Source organism: Rhinopithecus roxellana, chromosome 10 (genome assembly GCF_007565055.1).
Source record: "Rhinopithecus roxellana isolate Shanxi Qingling chromosome 10, ASM756505v1, whole genome shotgun sequence".
Lineage (NCBI taxonomy): Eukaryota > Metazoa > Chordata > Mammalia > Primates > Cercopithecidae > Rhinopithecus > Rhinopithecus roxellana.
The window spans coordinates 78,389,129-78,406,300 of NC_044558.1; the positions used below are offsets into that span (position 1 = coordinate 78,389,129).

General features: G+C 40.5%; 1 long non-coding RNA gene across 2 annotated transcripts in view; it reads left to right on the plus strand.

The window, feature by feature from the left end:
- Positions 1-17,172, plus strand: part of LOC115900073 — a 77,404-nt gene that overhangs the window by 35,860 nt on the left and 24,372 nt on the right. Inside the window, exons 4-6 of one of the 2 annotated variants that reach the window (XR_004059754.1) lie at positions 3,815-3,907; positions 4,370-4,441; positions 5,143-5,589. This is a non-coding gene — a long non-coding RNA (uncharacterized LOC115900073). Of the gene's footprint in view, positions 1-3,814; positions 3,908-4,369; positions 4,442-5,142; positions 5,590-17,172 lie in introns of those variants that run through there. The other variant, XR_004059753.1, reaches the window with a different exon arrangement.

A 17,172-nucleotide genomic window follows, 5' to 3' on the forward strand; every position in this document is an offset into this window, starting at 1 on the left:
CACCAGTGTTGACTCATCCAGTTCCTTCACTCAACTTTGACTTCTGTGAGGGCAGCATGGAACACTTTAGACAGAAAAAGAGGTAGAAATGAGTAGTAAACTTCACCTGTAGGAGAAACTTTTCTTATTTTTCTTCTATGACTCCAATGTTGTTTTTAAAATAAAAAAGATAGATTTCATTTGCATTAAAACAGATCCAGCGAATGCTTAGGCCTGCAGCCAGTGGCTCTTGGTAGGTCTGGTTCTCTGGATGAACACGTAGTAACTAATTTATTATTGCAGGAAATCCACTTCCCACCTTTGTTTCAGAAGCAGAAATATTCTTTATTGTACTGTGTTGGGGTCTGCAGTGGCTGTTCATGCTAACTTGTGCTTACTTGCAAATAAGTTTGTGTATGTTTTAGGCATCACCAGGCATTTGAAGATTCAACCTTGTCACTGAAAGAGAGATTTTATTTTAACCCTATTGTGAGCCTTTCAGGCCTTAGGTGCACGGAGGATTTACCTGGAGAAAGTCATGGGGAAGGAGCTGGCCCCGGCTCTGAGGGCTCCTGTTTTTGTAGGTTCCTCACCAGCCTACGGAGTTATAGCCTGAATCCTGCCTGGCGTCCTAGAGACGCATAAACACCCATAATGCCTCTCTAGTGGGCTCTTCTTAGACTCGGGGAGGATCTCATTTCAGTGGTGCTTGAGGAGTCTCAGTTTTCCCTTGCTCTGTAATGAAGGCTTGGAAATGTTCCCTATTACATCACAAATCCCCACTCCTCCTTAGTGGACTTTGATTCCTGAAGTAACTTGCATGTGCCTGAAACTGTGGAATGTCGTCTCATGCGACAATTAGATAGAAAGGCTAGCATTTGTTTACTCTTTGTGCATGTAATTGTGCTGCCAACCTTTCCTTAGAGTTGTATCTTGTTAATATATTGTCGGTTGGATTTTGGCATCATTCTCAGGTTTTGGCAGAATTGAAATAGTCATTAGCTAGCTTTCCCCATTCAAATAAGACTGCAGAAAAAGGAAGGACGAAATGTGAGTAAATCAAAGAGCTTTTCCTTTTCTCCGATTTTGTTGACGGCAATTCCCATCTCTTGGTTCAGCTGTCTTTCTCATTAGTGGATCCTGATGAAATTATGGAAGAAATGGAAGAGCTCTTGATACTCCTATATAGACCAATGAAAACAAGTCATTCCTAGGTGGTTTCTCAACACAGATTGCCGGATCCTTTAAAATCTGTGTTTCTCTCGCTCAGAGAGGAAACTGAGATCATCCTTCTCATTGTCATCAAAATACAGCAGGCAGAGGGTGCCGCCCACTCATCTGGGTGCTTTGACTGAAGTCCTAGAGGCCCTGCAGCCTCAGCAGCACTTGCAGACCTGCAAGGTTTCTCAGGGTTATTTCCTGGTAGAACATATTTCTCTTTCCAAGGCATTTCTTTGACTTATTCATAAATTTAACAGGTATCTACTGACTTGTGTCTGTGGCTTGGCCTTGTACAGGGGTTAGAGTCAAAAGTCAACCTCTGTGCTGCCCTCATGGAAGTCAAAGTCCAATGTAGGAGCTGGACGAATCAAGGGTGGTACCCTCATGCTCCTTTTTTTGGATGGAGATGTTTTGCAAAAACAGCTCCTTTCAACACGTGCCCTGCCCAGAGAGTACCTACACCATCTCATGTCAGACCTAGACAGGTAGCCTCTTTGTTACATCTTCTGTCTTCTCTCTCCATAACTCATCACCAGTCTGGATGGAAGGGAGGTGAGACAAAGCAGGAGAAGAGAAGTCCCCTCCCTTCTCCCACAGCATGTCCAGAGGGGTAAGAGAGATTCTGGGTATGCAGGTTGTTAATCCAGGATGGCTTATTTAAACAGTAAACAAGAACATACACAAAACAAACAAAATGAAAACTTTCATTGGACTTCTGTTGAAAATCCAGGGAGACTATTATGTCTCAGGATCCCACATTTCTATGGGGTGACCCCTGGCTAGAGCTGTCGCCCCCTTAGACAGAGCAGTTACTCCTCCTGTCACTGCAGCCCACTCTGCTGCTCTGGGTTCTGTCATGAGCTGGATTGTGTGTGCTCATAATACGTATATTCAACTTCTCACCTTCGGGACATCAGAATGCAACTGTATGTGGAGATAGGGTCTTTAGAGCAGTCATAATTTAGTAAAAATGAGGTTGTTATGGTAGGTCCTAATCCAACCTGACTGGTGTCTTTATAAGAAGCGGAGATTAGGACCAGACACTGGTGGCTCACACCTGTAACCCCAGCAGTTTGGGAGGCTGAGGCCAGTGCATCACCCTGAGATCAGGCGTTTGAGACCAGCCTGGCCAACATGGTGAAACCCCATCTCTACTAAAAATCCAAAAAAAAAAAAAAAAAAAAGCTGGGTGTGATGGCAGGTGCCTGTAAACTCTGGAGGCTGAGGCAGGAGAATCACTTGAACCTCGGAGGCGGAGGTTGTAGTGAGCCGAGATTGCACCACTGCACTCCAGCCCAGACAACAGAGTGAGACTCCATCTCAAAAAAAAAAAAAAAAGAAAAAGAAAAAGAAAAAGGAAGGAAAAGGAGATTAGAGCACAGACACTGAGTAGGCTGTGTGAGGACACAGGGAGGAGACGGCCACCTACAAGCCGAGGAGAGAGGCCTCAGAAGAAAGCCACCCTACAGACACCTTGATCTCAGATCTTCCAGCCTCCAGAACTGTGAGGAAATGCATTTGTGCTGTTGAAGCCACCCAGTCTGTGGGGCTTTGTTACGGCAGTTTGAGCAAATTAATGTGAATTTCCATTGCTATGCCTCTTCCTTTTGACCCATGTATCTGATCTTCCTGGTGACTGTAGGCCATTTGAATGTGTGCTCTTTGATTTGAACTCATTTTTCATTAGTTTAATATACAAAGTTGTGCAAGACACAAGTGTAGTAGGGCCTCCTAAAAAAGGTCCATATGCTAATCCCTGGAGCTGGTGAACATGTTACTTTGTGAAAAGGGACTTTGCAGATGTGATTCAGTGCCTTGAATTGGGAGATTACCCAAAATTATCTGTGTGAGTCCCGTGTAATCATGTTTTCTAATAAGGAGAAGGATTGAGGGTCAGAGTCAGAGGAGAGGCGACCACAACAGCAGAGGTTGGAGTGTCAGGATTGCTGGCAGAGGGACCTAAGGAAAGGACTGCAGGTGGCCTCTGGAAACTGGAAAAGACAGCTAGGAGTAGGCCGTCCTCTGGAGCCTCCAACAGGAACACGGAGCCAGGAGTAGACGTTCCCCTGGAGCCTGCAACAGGAACACAGCCCTGCTGATAGCTTCATTTCAGCCACACAGACCAATTTCTAGACTCTGACCTCTAAAAGTATAAGACAGCAAACTGATATTGTTTTAAGCCACCTTGCTTATTTATTTGTGAACATGGGCATCACTGACTCGTCCCACTTGGATGTATACTGCACAAGGCAGGCATCTTGCCTATCTTGATTCACGCTGTGTCTGTGGCACCTAGAACGGTGCCTGGCACACACAATTACAAAAACAAAACAAAACAAACACAAAATGTTCAGTAAAGTCCTGCTAAGCAAATTACTCATCCACATTCCCCAGCCATGGAGTAGAGTTGACACCTCCATCAGGCCATTCTACTCACTGGGAAGACCCCATGACTTGCACCTTTGCCTGAGGTTGGATGCAGAACCCTGTGGGTAGGAAAACAGACTGATGCTGTTGAGTGAATAATAATTAACTGAGTTCCATGTTTATTCGTTTACAACACAGTAGGCTCTAAGTTAAGCATCTCTGTTATTTTGTCTCATTTACTTCTCAGGACAGTCCTACAATATAGGGACTTTGATCATCTCCAGTGTGTCTAGGAGACAGGCTCACTAGTGAGGAGTGATGCAGCCCAGGAATCACAGTGGTGAGTAATATTCAAAGTGCAAGACATTGCCTGCATGTGGTCTGTGTGCATCTCCATGACCGTGTTGTATATGGCAGCTGCTGTGGGGTAGAAACCCCCTTGTGGTTTCGGAGTCCCAAGAGCTGAGTTTAATATTCTACATCACTGCTGTGATACAGAGTCTGATACCATTTTTAATGGTTGGCCCCTGACCCCTTTCAAGCCCCACCCCTCACCTGCCCCGGTAAGAAAATCCAGCATCACCTCCCTCAGCACTGTAGGGAGTTGAGCCATGCAAGCCAGGACCTGTGCACTGGAGCCCACCCAGCCAGCCTCCCATTAGCAATCAGAGGCAAGGCTGCCCTCCCTCTATCCGCCACCCTATGCCTCACTCAAGCCATGGGCTCCATTGGTACCAGGAACAATCCTGCTGTCCCCCAAAAGTCCCATTTTGTGACTAATAAACCGTTATATACATTTTAGGTGCATTTTTGGATCAACAATCTCAACGCTGCTCTCAGTATCCTAACCCATGTGGGGAGCAACTGGGGACAGGTAGGTCTGCCTTCCACCAGAAAACCACAGATCAGCTACTTCATATCTGAGTTACCTTGCAACGAGTGTCACTAACCCACACCTTACTTTCCTGGATTGTAAAATGGTGAGAATGAAATTCCCTACCATAGAAGCTCCCAGGGAAAAACCCTCTTTGAAGCATTGCATATAGGGTAAATAGGGTATCTATTAGTGATTCTACTAGTGATGGCAGAGAAGAAACTCATATTTAGAATTTTATTTTTTTACTCCATAAAGCCATGGGAAACAGATGAGAACAATTTGGGCTCTTGCCAAATGAGGTTGAAAAAGAACTAACTGTCCTGACATGTCATCATGGCTATGGTTATTTAGGTCCAGTGCTCACTGAAGGACTGATGAGTTATGCTGAACCTCCTTGAGGGCAGAAAATCTACATAAATTACTTGGAATTATTTTGCACAAGAGACTTGTTTCTTCTTTTCTATTGATTGATTTAAGCATTTATGTCAAGATGTCTCATGAATATTTTCTTTGTACTTTGGGTTACCCAAAAATATTTTATTTATTTTGTTGCATGACTTTGTCTAGCATTGGCTGCTGAGAGCTCTTTCAGTTTGTACCTTTGCATACCCCCAACAATGATTCTTTTTTCTTTTGAGGACTTTTTTACTTTCTCGTACAAGATGCTCCAGCCTCATTTTGTGTATTCTCTGTCTCAGTTCTAGAATCAGTCATTTTCCCAGGAAACCGGGGTTCTTTTCATGGGAGAATGGTATTAGAAGTCAACATCTGGATTCCAGGTGGGCTTGCTTCTAAATAGGCAGACCTTCTTTTTCTGTAATGGAGTTACATCACACACGCATTGCATCAATTGTGTGTGTGTGTGTGTGTCTGAGAAAGAGAAAGACAGAGAGAGAGAGATCAGACAGTGCTGGGTATTGCTCTACTAAAGTAGCTCATGTGAGATGTACAGCAAATGCTTCCTCAACTTGTCAAGCCATTATCAAATAACTCCTACATATTAGTTTTCTATGCTGCCTAAAATCTTACCATAAATTTAGAGGCTTACAATTTATAAGCTCATGGTTCTGGGGGCCAGAAGTCAAGGCACACATGACCAGGTTCTCTGTTCGGTCTCACAAGGCTGACATCTAGGTGTTGATGTGATGGGGCTCTTTTAATCTTTTTTTTTTTTTTTTTTTAATTTTAAGTTTTTTCAGTCATCCCTGTGTCTCTGGTAATGGTACAGGACTTATGTCTATATATTATGTGACAGCTTAGACAGTGCCGAGGATTCAGTCTTTGCCTTGATGAGAAAGCATCTACCTCCTGGGCTTTCTTGCAGTCATTTCTTGCCCATTTTTCTTATGAAAAATATTTGGCTGCTCCAGTCACTGCACTTGATGAGATTAAAGTCTGTAGCTGTCTCAGGCGCAACTAACTAAAAACACATCATGACGTCTTTCTCCAAAGACATTTTTAGAACAAATTATTGAAGCCTTGGCACCCCTCCATGTCATTCCCTGGGAAAGGCAGCAGGACTCTGTTCCTGTCCTGGGACATACCAGGTGAAGGCTGAGGATTGTTGAGGGAAGATAGATGGCTGAAAGTGGGGCCCTTCTCAGCAACACACACTCCCATATTTCCATGTCTTATTTCCCTTTTAACTGCCCTTCCTTTGTGAAGCAATAAATATCCCCTGGTCTTACTGGAATGAGAGAAGGATAACCTTATGGGCTTTAGTGCCACAAAATGCATTAGTTGTCGTGTCAAAATGAAATCACTTATAATGAGCAGAGAAAAACAAGGAAGTGACTATTGGTATGATATATAGACAAGGAAGACCTTTGTATCATACAAGCTAAAGAATAAACCATAAAAAATAGCTACAAAACAGTTTAAAATATCTGTTTATCACATTAGACCAAAATCAAAACTAAAATGTAAATGACATGTTGGGGAAACTATTTTCAAACTTTCTAACAAAGAATGAGTATGCCTAAGGCAGGGAATTTATAAATTAATCAAGGTAAAAGCAAATGCATCAAATAAATAGATAAAGGTCATTAACAGGCAAGTCAAAATGGAAAAAGTAAGGCAGTCAACATTTGAGAAAAAATACTCAGCTTCATTAGTTCTGTAATGAATATAAAATAGGAACGAGGAATAGTTACTGTTTTGTTGCTCAAACTGGAAAGTGGCTTTTAATACAACTCTCCTTTCTTCAGGTCATGTTGAGTTGGTCACTTTAGGAGTGGTACTGTATATGAATATCACTTTTCTTAAGGACACATTGGGAATTAGAATTGAAAGGCTTGTAAGTGAATATGCCATCTGACTCAGCAACTTCAGTGCTGGACACTTACTTGAAGCAAATTATCAGAGCTCCACAACAAGGATAGAGGCCACCAGGGAGATAGTGAGTTCCCATTTCAGAAAATGTGCAAGCGTGAGGGACAATTGATGAGGCTATTGATGATACCGGGAGAGGGTTGGGTTAGATGAGTCAATAGTAAGGTCATTCCAAGTTTCAAATGTTCTGACTCAACCACTCTCTCATCAGAACAAAGTGTTTGGAAGAACATAAAGATATGGAAAGTTTTACATTATTATTATGATCAAAATAGCAGCAACACACTTGCTATGTGCCAGATGTTGTTTGAAGCACTTCAAAGGTATTTGCTTATGTAAGTTTTATGGCACCGTGAGAGGTGAGTATTAACATCCTTATTTTATAGATAAGCAAAGTAAGGGACAGAGAAATAAAGTCACATTCTTCAGGCCACACGGGAAATAAATAGAAAAGCCAAGGTGTCAGCCCAGACAGTTGCTCTGTGCCACACACAATCTTAGGTCTTATGCCAGCCTGCCTCCTATTTGTTAGTTCTGCTGTAATTCAAGGTCTGAATAATTGTTTTTTCTTCAAAATAGGATATGGAAAGTCACCAGGTCTGTACCACACTTTACAGTGTATAAAACACTTTCACCCAGAGTTATCTTATTTGATGCTTTCAAATAAGACATTGGAGTTGTCCCAGGATAAGAACGTCTCCACACTAGGGGAAAATGAAGTTCCAAGGAGTCGTGATTTGTCTTTCTTTAGTTCACAGTGAGGTAGAGGAGATGCTCTCTTGTTAAAACCTTCCATGTCACCCAATGGCATACAGGGTGATCAATACATTTGCTTTATTCACTTTGAGGCTGGTGCTTCCAATAAGGGAACCATAGGGCATTCAAAGCCTGGACTTGGACCTACATGAGCTGTTTATCCATGGGGCTTTTAAAATTGCACCTGCAATACTTCTCAGCCACAAAGGTGACATAAATACTTGTGTTTGCTTCTCATCCACACAAACCCTGCACTATCCTTCTCAATTTCCGGAAAGTAAGGTTCTGCATGCTTGCTTCAGTTGTCTGTTGTAATGTAACAAACCACCTCTAACCATAGTAATGTGAAAGAACAATCATTTTAGTTCCTCATGATTCTTTGGGTGAGAATTTGCTCAGGGGAGAGGGGATATGGACCATCTTTGAGCCATAATAATGGGAGCCATGGCTGTGATCATACAAAGGACTGGGATGACTTAGCTGGTTTCATGTCTGGGGTCTCAATTTGCCCTGTCCACTGGGTTCCTCGGTTGTCCACCATGTGGCCTCCCTACCAGGCTAGCTTAGGCTTTCTCCCTGCATGGCAGCCTCAGTGTGAGTTGACTTCTTACCTAGTGGCTGACTTCTCCTCTAGAGGAACCAGAAGCTGTAGGTATCAGAAAAGCTGGCTTGGAGCTGGTACAGTCTCCCTCCTATTGTATTCTACAGTCATGGCACATTCCAGGCCAGCCAGACTCTAGGAAGGAGAAAGACACTGTGTGTTTATAAGTGGAAGAAATGTCATGAATATCAAAGCCCTGAAAAATAGATTTTTCATTAAAACTTTCATATGTGCAAGTAACAGACATTTAAAAAATTGCAAAATGTAAACAGCTGAAACTATTTTTTTCTGTCTTATGCCATTCCTGTTTGTCCTTCTAAATAGCAACTATATCTACACACCCACATATATTTAGATTTTTCCTCTTTCACACAAATTGGAACCTATCGTATCTGTTCTTCCACACTTTCCTTTTCTTCTATTACCATAGTATTTCCGAATGCACACACATGTAACTACTCATACTGATACAGGTGATCCTTGACCAATGCAGGGGTCAGAAGCACCAACTCCCCACATGGCAGTAAATCTGCATGTAATTTTCAACTCTTTAAAACCTAGCCTTCTGTTGACCGACAGCCTTACTGATAATATCCACAGTTGATTAACACATAAATACACTGGTATATATGTATATTTTATGGATTCATGACATACCTAACTTTTTCTCATTTTGTTTTGCTATTTATTGGTGACGTGGCTTGTGAGTTTTTCCAGGTTGCTGAAAATCTCCAAATCATTTTGTAATATATTTATTGAAAAAAACTCACTTGTCAGTGGACCTGCACAGGGCAAAGCCGTGTGTTGTCTTAAGGTCACCTTTGTCTATGTAAATATAATTTTATAACATACAAATACACATACATATTTAAATGTATGTACCCATAAATACACACATGTATAAATACATTTGCTTATGTAAACACATTGTTAGGACACACACAAAAAGGAAACAATTGTTTGGGCGAGGAACTAAGGGGCCAAATGACAGGAGTGGTAGAACAATGTTCATTTTACATCCTTTTCGACATGTTAACTTTGAGCCTTGTGATATATTAATACATCTATTTTCATATTTATCAGCATTTTAAGTATAAAATATAGCTCAGAAACATTTTCTGGTAAGCTTTGGGAAGTGGCTTTTTAACTGCTGAATAATATGTCATTTAATGGGCACACCGTCATTGACCAAACTGTGTCCTCACATCCTTAACAGCAACATTAAAATTTTTTTATTACCGAATGTGTCTTATGGACCAACTCCTAAGTCACTAAATATAATTTAGAGGAAGAAATCTATTTGTATACATTATTGATATAAGTATGTATTTGTTTGTGTGTGAATAATGTAGCTCCTGGCCAACAGTATCAAACATTTTTAACGTCAAATCAATGTTTATGGACCTGTCTGGTGATACAGCGTAATGGCAATGACAGAAGAGCCGGATCATTTTTTAATATAATCCCAGGTCTCTTTGAAAATTGAAAACACTTTTTCAATTAAAGAGTTGTCAACAGGCCTTGTGGCTTGGCTGGAATGAAAGTGCTCAGTTGTAAATTTATTTTAAACTCCTGCCGAAAGCCTATGAACTGAGATAATTAAATAGGCTAACAGGAAACGGTAATCCCAAACAAGGCAGTGGGATGCAGGCACAAGACCACCTGATGTGCCTAAGGCTTCCCTCTCTATTTAGGCACAGACAGGTGGAAGAGAATTAAAATTGAGCCCCCAGAAAAGAACCCTTGGGAAGGGCTTTATCTTGTTTTGTTTCTTCTGTTGTCCAATAAGTAGATATCTGCTGTTTATGGCTTCCTTTCCTTTCCTCTTCAGATGACACCACTCTAATGTTCTACTAAGAATGTCTTTCCTCCTCTAAGCAGCGCCTGTAAATAGTGGGTGATTCTTCGCCACCTCCCTGCTTCAGGAGTGAGCTTGTGACAGACCTGGCCAGTCAGCAGATTCTCTCCTGCTGATAAGACCGATTAGGTCAGAGATGGGCACGTGCCCTAAGTTTACCCAGTGAGGCTCAGCATGAGCCTTCTATTGGGATTGTTGGGAAGAATGTGGCACCTCTCTGTTGGGGTGGTGGAGCTGTGTCAGTGAAGATACGCAGCTCCTAAACATCACCAATGGAGAGGGTGTGCTTGAGAATGAAGCCCATACAAGGAAAGACACACTGAGAGAGGAGACAAGCTTGCTGATAGTCTAATCAAAGAACCAAGGGATGCGCTAACCCTAGTCTTCCCAGTGACAACAGATTCATTCTGATTGATTCATTAATCAACTGTGAGCTGATTAATAGTTGATGAATTACCACGTGTTGCTGAAGGCATTCGAGTGGTGTTCCTGCTATTTTTAACCAGAGTCCTGTTGGATACAGTATGCACAACTGTGAGCCCTCATCTCCTCTGTCTACCTCTAGGTACAGAACAGAGGGCGAGGAGGCAGCGGGGCTGAGCCCCATCCCTGTGCGTACTGTTTTTGCCTTACTGCAGATAGCACTGCCTCGTTCTGGTCTGTGGCTTTTGTCTCTGGAGACAGAATCCTTGGCCCCCAGCAGTATCTACATCCTAATCCATGGGACCTGTCTCCTGGCACAAGAGACTTTGCAGGTGTGCTGAAGGTAAGGATTTCAAGATGGGGAAATTATTATGGATTATCCAAGCAAGTGCTAAATATAATCAAAATAGGGAGACAGGAGGATGAGAAACAAGACACATATATGACAGTGGATGCAGAGGTGAAAGGAAGGGAGAGGGAGAAAGAAGAAGAGAGGGAGACATTTGACTCTGCTGGCCTTGAAGATGGAGGAAGTTACTCTGAGCCAAGGAATGGAGATAGCCTCTAGAAGCCGGAAGAGGCAAGAAAAGAATTTCTCTCCTGGAGCCCTGGCAGGGATGCTGCCCTGCTGACACCTTCATTTTGAGAATTATGACCTCCAGCATGATAGAGCAATAAATGTGTTTTAAGCCACTGTGGTTGCGGTCATTTGTATAGCAGTGATAAGAAACTAATATCATCTCCTAATCATTCTTTCTGGGCCATCTGTGTCTCCCTTTAAATTACTCTCCTCTCTGCCACAAAATCCTTTCTGAGACAGAGCTCAGGTCATGTCACACCCAGCCCAATGTTCCCCATTGCATATAGAATAAGATTGGACCTACTGGCATGGCATTTCACGATCTTTACCATCAGTTCCAACTCAGCTTCCCCCTCTTGCCTTCCTTCAGTCTCTCCCATATACTGTGTCTCTGAAAGCTGCAGCATCTCAGTATTTCCTGAGCAGCCCTCGTCATTGTTTGCATGATTGTTTCCTCCAGTCTGTGCATCTGTTCTCTCTCCTTGCATCTCTAAAATCTGTATATCTTTCAGGGCCTGATTTTCATGGCGCTGCATGCATGAATCTTTTCCCAATATTCCTATCTAGTGAAAAAAAATTTTCAATAATTTTGTGTCTCTCTTGCCATTCTTTTTGACTTTTATCTTCTATTGCTGTAATTTATATATGTCAGCTTTCTTTCCTGTTACATAGGAGCAGGGTCTTTTTATTTCTCAGAATGCCTAGCAAATACTATGTGTTAAGTATGTGTTTCTGGAATCTGCTTGTTCATCAGAGTTTCGTAAGGCATGGAAATATAGGTCAGATGCCCCCATGAGCCAGGAGGGTGACACACAACAATGAATGAAGTGAACTTGTGAGCTTGTGGAAGACAATACTGAGTGGTGACTACTGGTCAACTGGAAAGCTAGGGTCCCTTCTAAGAGGAGCAGCTGCTTCTGTGCTCTATTAGAGACACACGACACTGTTGGTACCATTTTTAACGGTTCAGTGAAAGTCTAGCATCCGGAATTCTAAGTAAAACGTCCTTGTGGCTGGAGCAGCCTAGCCTGTGAAATGCTTTGAGTGACTTATTCCCCTGTGGAGATCCACGAATGCATGGATTCATTAGTGAATGGGAGCTTGACTGGCCTTTTAAAAGCACATCTCTCAGTTTGGACAGCACAGCCCTTCCAGGTGGCACCTTGAGATTTGTATTTGCAGGCAACTTGGGATGACTCATCTTGAAATGACCTCAGTTGTCATTTATCACAGCCAGAAGTTTAAATATATACCTAATTGCACTGATGGTGATTATGATTCCTGGATAAAATATTTGGATGTCCTTACAAGCAAAAAAAATTTTGGAAAAAGCATGGAAGGTTCATGTAGATGAGAGGGGCAGTGTGGGTGGGTGAATTTGCAGGCTCAAAACTCATTCTTCTGTCCTCAGAATGTTATCAGAACTTGACCATCATCCAAGTAGAGAAACTACCAGGAGAAGATCAGAGGGATCAGCTCACAATTATCCAGCACCTATAAAATTCAAGACACTGTTTTCATACATTTGCTCTTATTTAATGGGTGTGCAAAGGATCCCATTATTTTCGGTTTGAAATTGTGCTCATGTAAACCTTCAGTTCTAATTTTAACAGTATGATCTTTGTGGAAGAAAGGAGTCTAATGACGTCGAGCCAAGCTGTGGGTCAACTGTGTGTGTGTGTGTGTGTGTGTGTGTGTGTGTGTGTGTCCAGGCATTCATGCATTGGCAGAAAGAAAGAAGTAGAAAATAGAAGTCTACAATAATAAACATTGTTTTCTCCATTGGTGAAACTATATCCACTTTTAATCTCACTCTGTTTAACTAAACAATGTTAATATTTTAAAATTTTATTTGGGAGCAGTTCTGTGAACCAAAATCTAGATAAAAATGCAGAATGTCCCAAATCAAAAGAACTAGAATGTTCCATAGAAGTGGAAACTGGCTTGAGTTAGTGAGACATTGCTCTTTTCTTTTAACTAAAATGGTTGGAAGGGAAAATGGTGCAGTAGATGAAGGTGTAGTCTTCCAAATGAGACACTCCTGGTTTTGCTTTTGACCTTGAACAAGTAGTTGGTATATTTTAGCTTCCATTTCTTTATCTATAAAATGGGATAATAATACTAATATATAATGTATAGGGCGATTCTGAAGATTAAGTGCATAAAGTGTTCAAAGTAGGTGCTCAAAATGTAGATATTAAGACATATTGCAATATTACTATAATGCATTGTGGAACAAAGTGAAAACAAGACATATTTAGAAAAACATTGTTTCTTTCCATATGCAAAAAAATCATAAATCACTCACTGATTTATTTTGGGTTAAAGTAACTTTGATTTGGACGTGTGAATGATGTAATCTATGCAGAGAAATGAAGCAAAAGCTCAAGAAAGCATCTGGATTGTTTTTTCTTGGTTTCTTTGTATTTTCTTTGTTTCCTAATCTTTGCCTCACCTGTTCTTAGGGTGAGAGCTGAGTTGTCAAAAGAAAGACAACAAAATTTCTAGAAGTCTAAATGTCTCCAGGCATTGTTCTGTAATAACAGTCATTGCTAAAAGTGGAGGTCTCCTGCAGTAGCAGTGTGGGCGGGTGTCATCAGAGAAGGCTTGCTAGGATTTCAGACACAAAGCCGCCCTGCTGCCAGGCGAAACCCCAGGCTGAGAGCAAGAGCAGAAGCCGGGTCTCCGCAGTATTGTTTTGTTTTGGTTGTTGGTCTTTTAAATTTTTTTCTTTTTTACCTCTCTAATGAGGAAAAGAGTTGGATTAATAAAAATATTCAAAAAGAAATGATGTACAAAAATCCTAATTGTACATTTTTGCCCAGATTCACTTATTGTTAATGTTTAGCTCAATTTGATTCCTATGTGTCCTTCCTCTCCTCTTCCTTCCCTCCCTTTCCCCCAGTTTCCCTGTAATGATATAGGTTCATTTGTTTTAGCCTGCTTGAAATGTTGTTTTTCCCTTCATCATTCCTATAGATTTAATTTTACTTTGGAATACATATGACATTAACTTTAATTTTTGAGTATGTATGATGTTCCTTCTACCTCATTCTCTCCACTTCTCCTAGGTAATCAGCTCATTTTCTGGTTTATTCTTTCTCGAGATGGTTAATTTTATGTGTCAGCTTGACTGTGCTAAGGGATCCCCAGATAGCTGGTAAACATTATGCTGGGTACATGTGCGAAGATATTTCCAGAAGAAATTTGCATTCGAATCAGCAGACTAAGAAAAGTTGCCCTCATCAATGGGGGTGATATTACATAATCCACTGAGGGCCTAGACAGAACAAAAAGATGGAGGAAGCATGAATTCAGTCTTTTTGAGTTGGAAGATCTTTGTTCTATTCTTGGACATTGGAACTCCTAGTATTGGTCCTTTGGACTCAGACAGAGTCTCTCACCAGCAGATACGTGTTGCATCTGCACCCTGACCTCCTTCTGCCTCCCAGCCCTTTGGCCTCAGATTGAAAGTTACACTATCTTCTCCCCTAGTTCCCAGGCCTTCAGCCCCACTGAACCTTAACTACACCTCTGACTTCCCTGGTTCTCCAGCTTTCAGATGGGACTTAACCTCCAAAACTGTATGAGCCAATTCCCATAATAAATCTCCTCTTAAATATCCAGATATAGGCTGGGCGTGGTGGCTCACGCCTGTAATCCCAGCACTTTGGGAGGCCGAGGCAGTCAGATCACCTGAGGTCTGGTGTTCAGCCTGACCAACATGGAGAAACCCCATCTCTACTAAAATACAAAATCAGCCAGGTGTGGTGGCACATACCTGTAATCCCAGTGACTCGATAGGCTGAGGCAGGAGAATCACTTGAACCCAGGAGGATGGAGGTGGAGGTGAGCCGAGATCATGCCATTGCACTCCAGCTTGGGCAACAAGAGTGTAACTCCATCTCAAAAATAAAATAAAATAAAATAAATAAAATAAAATAAAATAAAATAAAATAATCCAGATATATCCTGTTGATTGTGCTTCTCTGGAGAGCCCTAATACATTTCTGTAATTATTTCTGTAAATATATGCAGATATATGCACATTCTCCTATTTTTTCTTTTACATAAAATGTAGCATGCTATATGTTCTTTTTAATATATTTTTTAATGTGGTAAAATGCATAACAAAATGTATCATTTTAATTATTTTTAAGTGTACAGTTCTGTGGCAATAACTACATTCACATTGTTTGCAACCATCATCCCCATCCATTTTCAGAACCTTTTCATCATTCCGGATTGAAACACTGTACTCATTAAACAATAGCACCCCATTCCTCCCTTCTCCCCAGCCCCCGAAAAACTGCCATTGTGTTCTGTCTCCAGGAATTTGCTTATTCTAGGTACCTCATATGCGCATAATCATACAATATGTGTCCTTTTGTGTCTGGCTTATGTCAATTAGCATAATGTCCTTAAGCTACCACCATGTTGTAGCATTTGTCATAATACTGTTTCCTTTTAAAGCTGAATAATTTATAACCTCTTTTGCACTTACCTTTTAAATTGTTTTAAAGTTAACATCTCCTGGACAGCATTCTATATGAGTTCATTAAAAAAGTAAAAAGTCTGCATGTTTTTTAACAGGTGCAGAATACCCAACCGCAGTAGATAGCCCAGTTTATTCAACTGCTCTCCTATACTTGAATATTTAGGCAGTTTCTAATATCTTGCAATTACAAATCATGCTGCAATGCATAATCTGTACAGATGTATTTTTTGTATGATTAGATGCATGTCTTTAGGATGAATTCCTAGAAGTGGCATTTCTAGGCCAAAACATAAGTGCATACATAGTTCTATTAGAAACTGCCAATTACTCTTTCTCTGGAGTTAAGTAATTTGCATTCTTGATACCAGTGTTGGAGAGTTTTTTTTTTCCCCTGACAACCTTGTCAAAAGAGTCTACTGTCAAGCTTTTGGCTTTTTGTCAATCTGATGGGTAGAATATATCTCAGAATAATTTTTATTTTAATTTTTCCTAGTATGTGTGAAGTTAACATACAGTTAAGAGATATTTTTTCACTTTCTGAGTTGTCCAGTCATCATTTTTGCAAAATTTTCTACAGCATGTTACATTTTTTTCTCGTTATTTAAAATGTCTTTATGATTTTGAAGTTTGTAGTATATGTCATCAATATATTTTTCCTGTTTATTATTTGTCTTTTTATGTTCCTCATAATGGATTATTTTTGCCATGAAAGTAAATATATATATATATATACACACACACACACATATACATATATGTAGTCAAGTTTTTAATTTTTCAGTTACATATGGAACTTGGTCATAGTGAAAAGATTTTACCTAGACCCAGATGATATAGGAATTCACCCTTTTCTTCTTTCCATTTCAGTCTAATCCATTTGGAGGATTATCTGGTGCATGGTGTAAGGAATGGATATAATTATAACTCTTTGAACAAATAACTATAATTTATTCTAACACCATTTATTTAAAAGTCTCTATTTTGCCCCCATGAATTGAATACCGTGGTAACCACATACTAGATATTTATATGCAGTTATGGCTATTTTGAGACTCCCTGTCCTGTCCCATTGATCAGGCTGTCCCTGCGCCAGCTCCTCACTGCCCTCTTTGATTTAGTACCTGGCATGACTAGTTCCCTTCCAGACTTGCATTTCAGTACTTTCCTGGTTATTCTGGTTTATTTCTTTTGCTGTATAAATTTTAATATCAGCTTGTATAGCTCCAAGAAAATGTTCATTACAATTTTTATTGGGGTCACATTAAAGTTATACATTAAGTCAGAAAGAATTGAAACATCAATGATGTAAAGATGCCCTACCTAGAACAAGGAAGAACATAGCTATTCTTCAGGAGAGTTTTATACTTTTCTGCTTGTTGGCTTCAAACATTTCTGGTGCATTTATTCTTAAATGTATTGTTTGTTTCTTGTTGCTGTAATAAATGAGATCCATGGATTCATTTTATCTTCTAACTGGTGAATATTTGTGTCTATAAATGTTATTGATTTTTGTATGTTAATGTTGTACATTGTTCTCTTGCTGAAATCCTTTAGTGTTTATGTTAGTTTTATCATTGATCCTCTAGATGTATGATCAGGTTCTCTGCCTATGGAGTTTTATATCTTCGTCTCAGTCTTTATGTACAAATTATTTCCTTTTGTCTAATTGCCCTAACTAGTT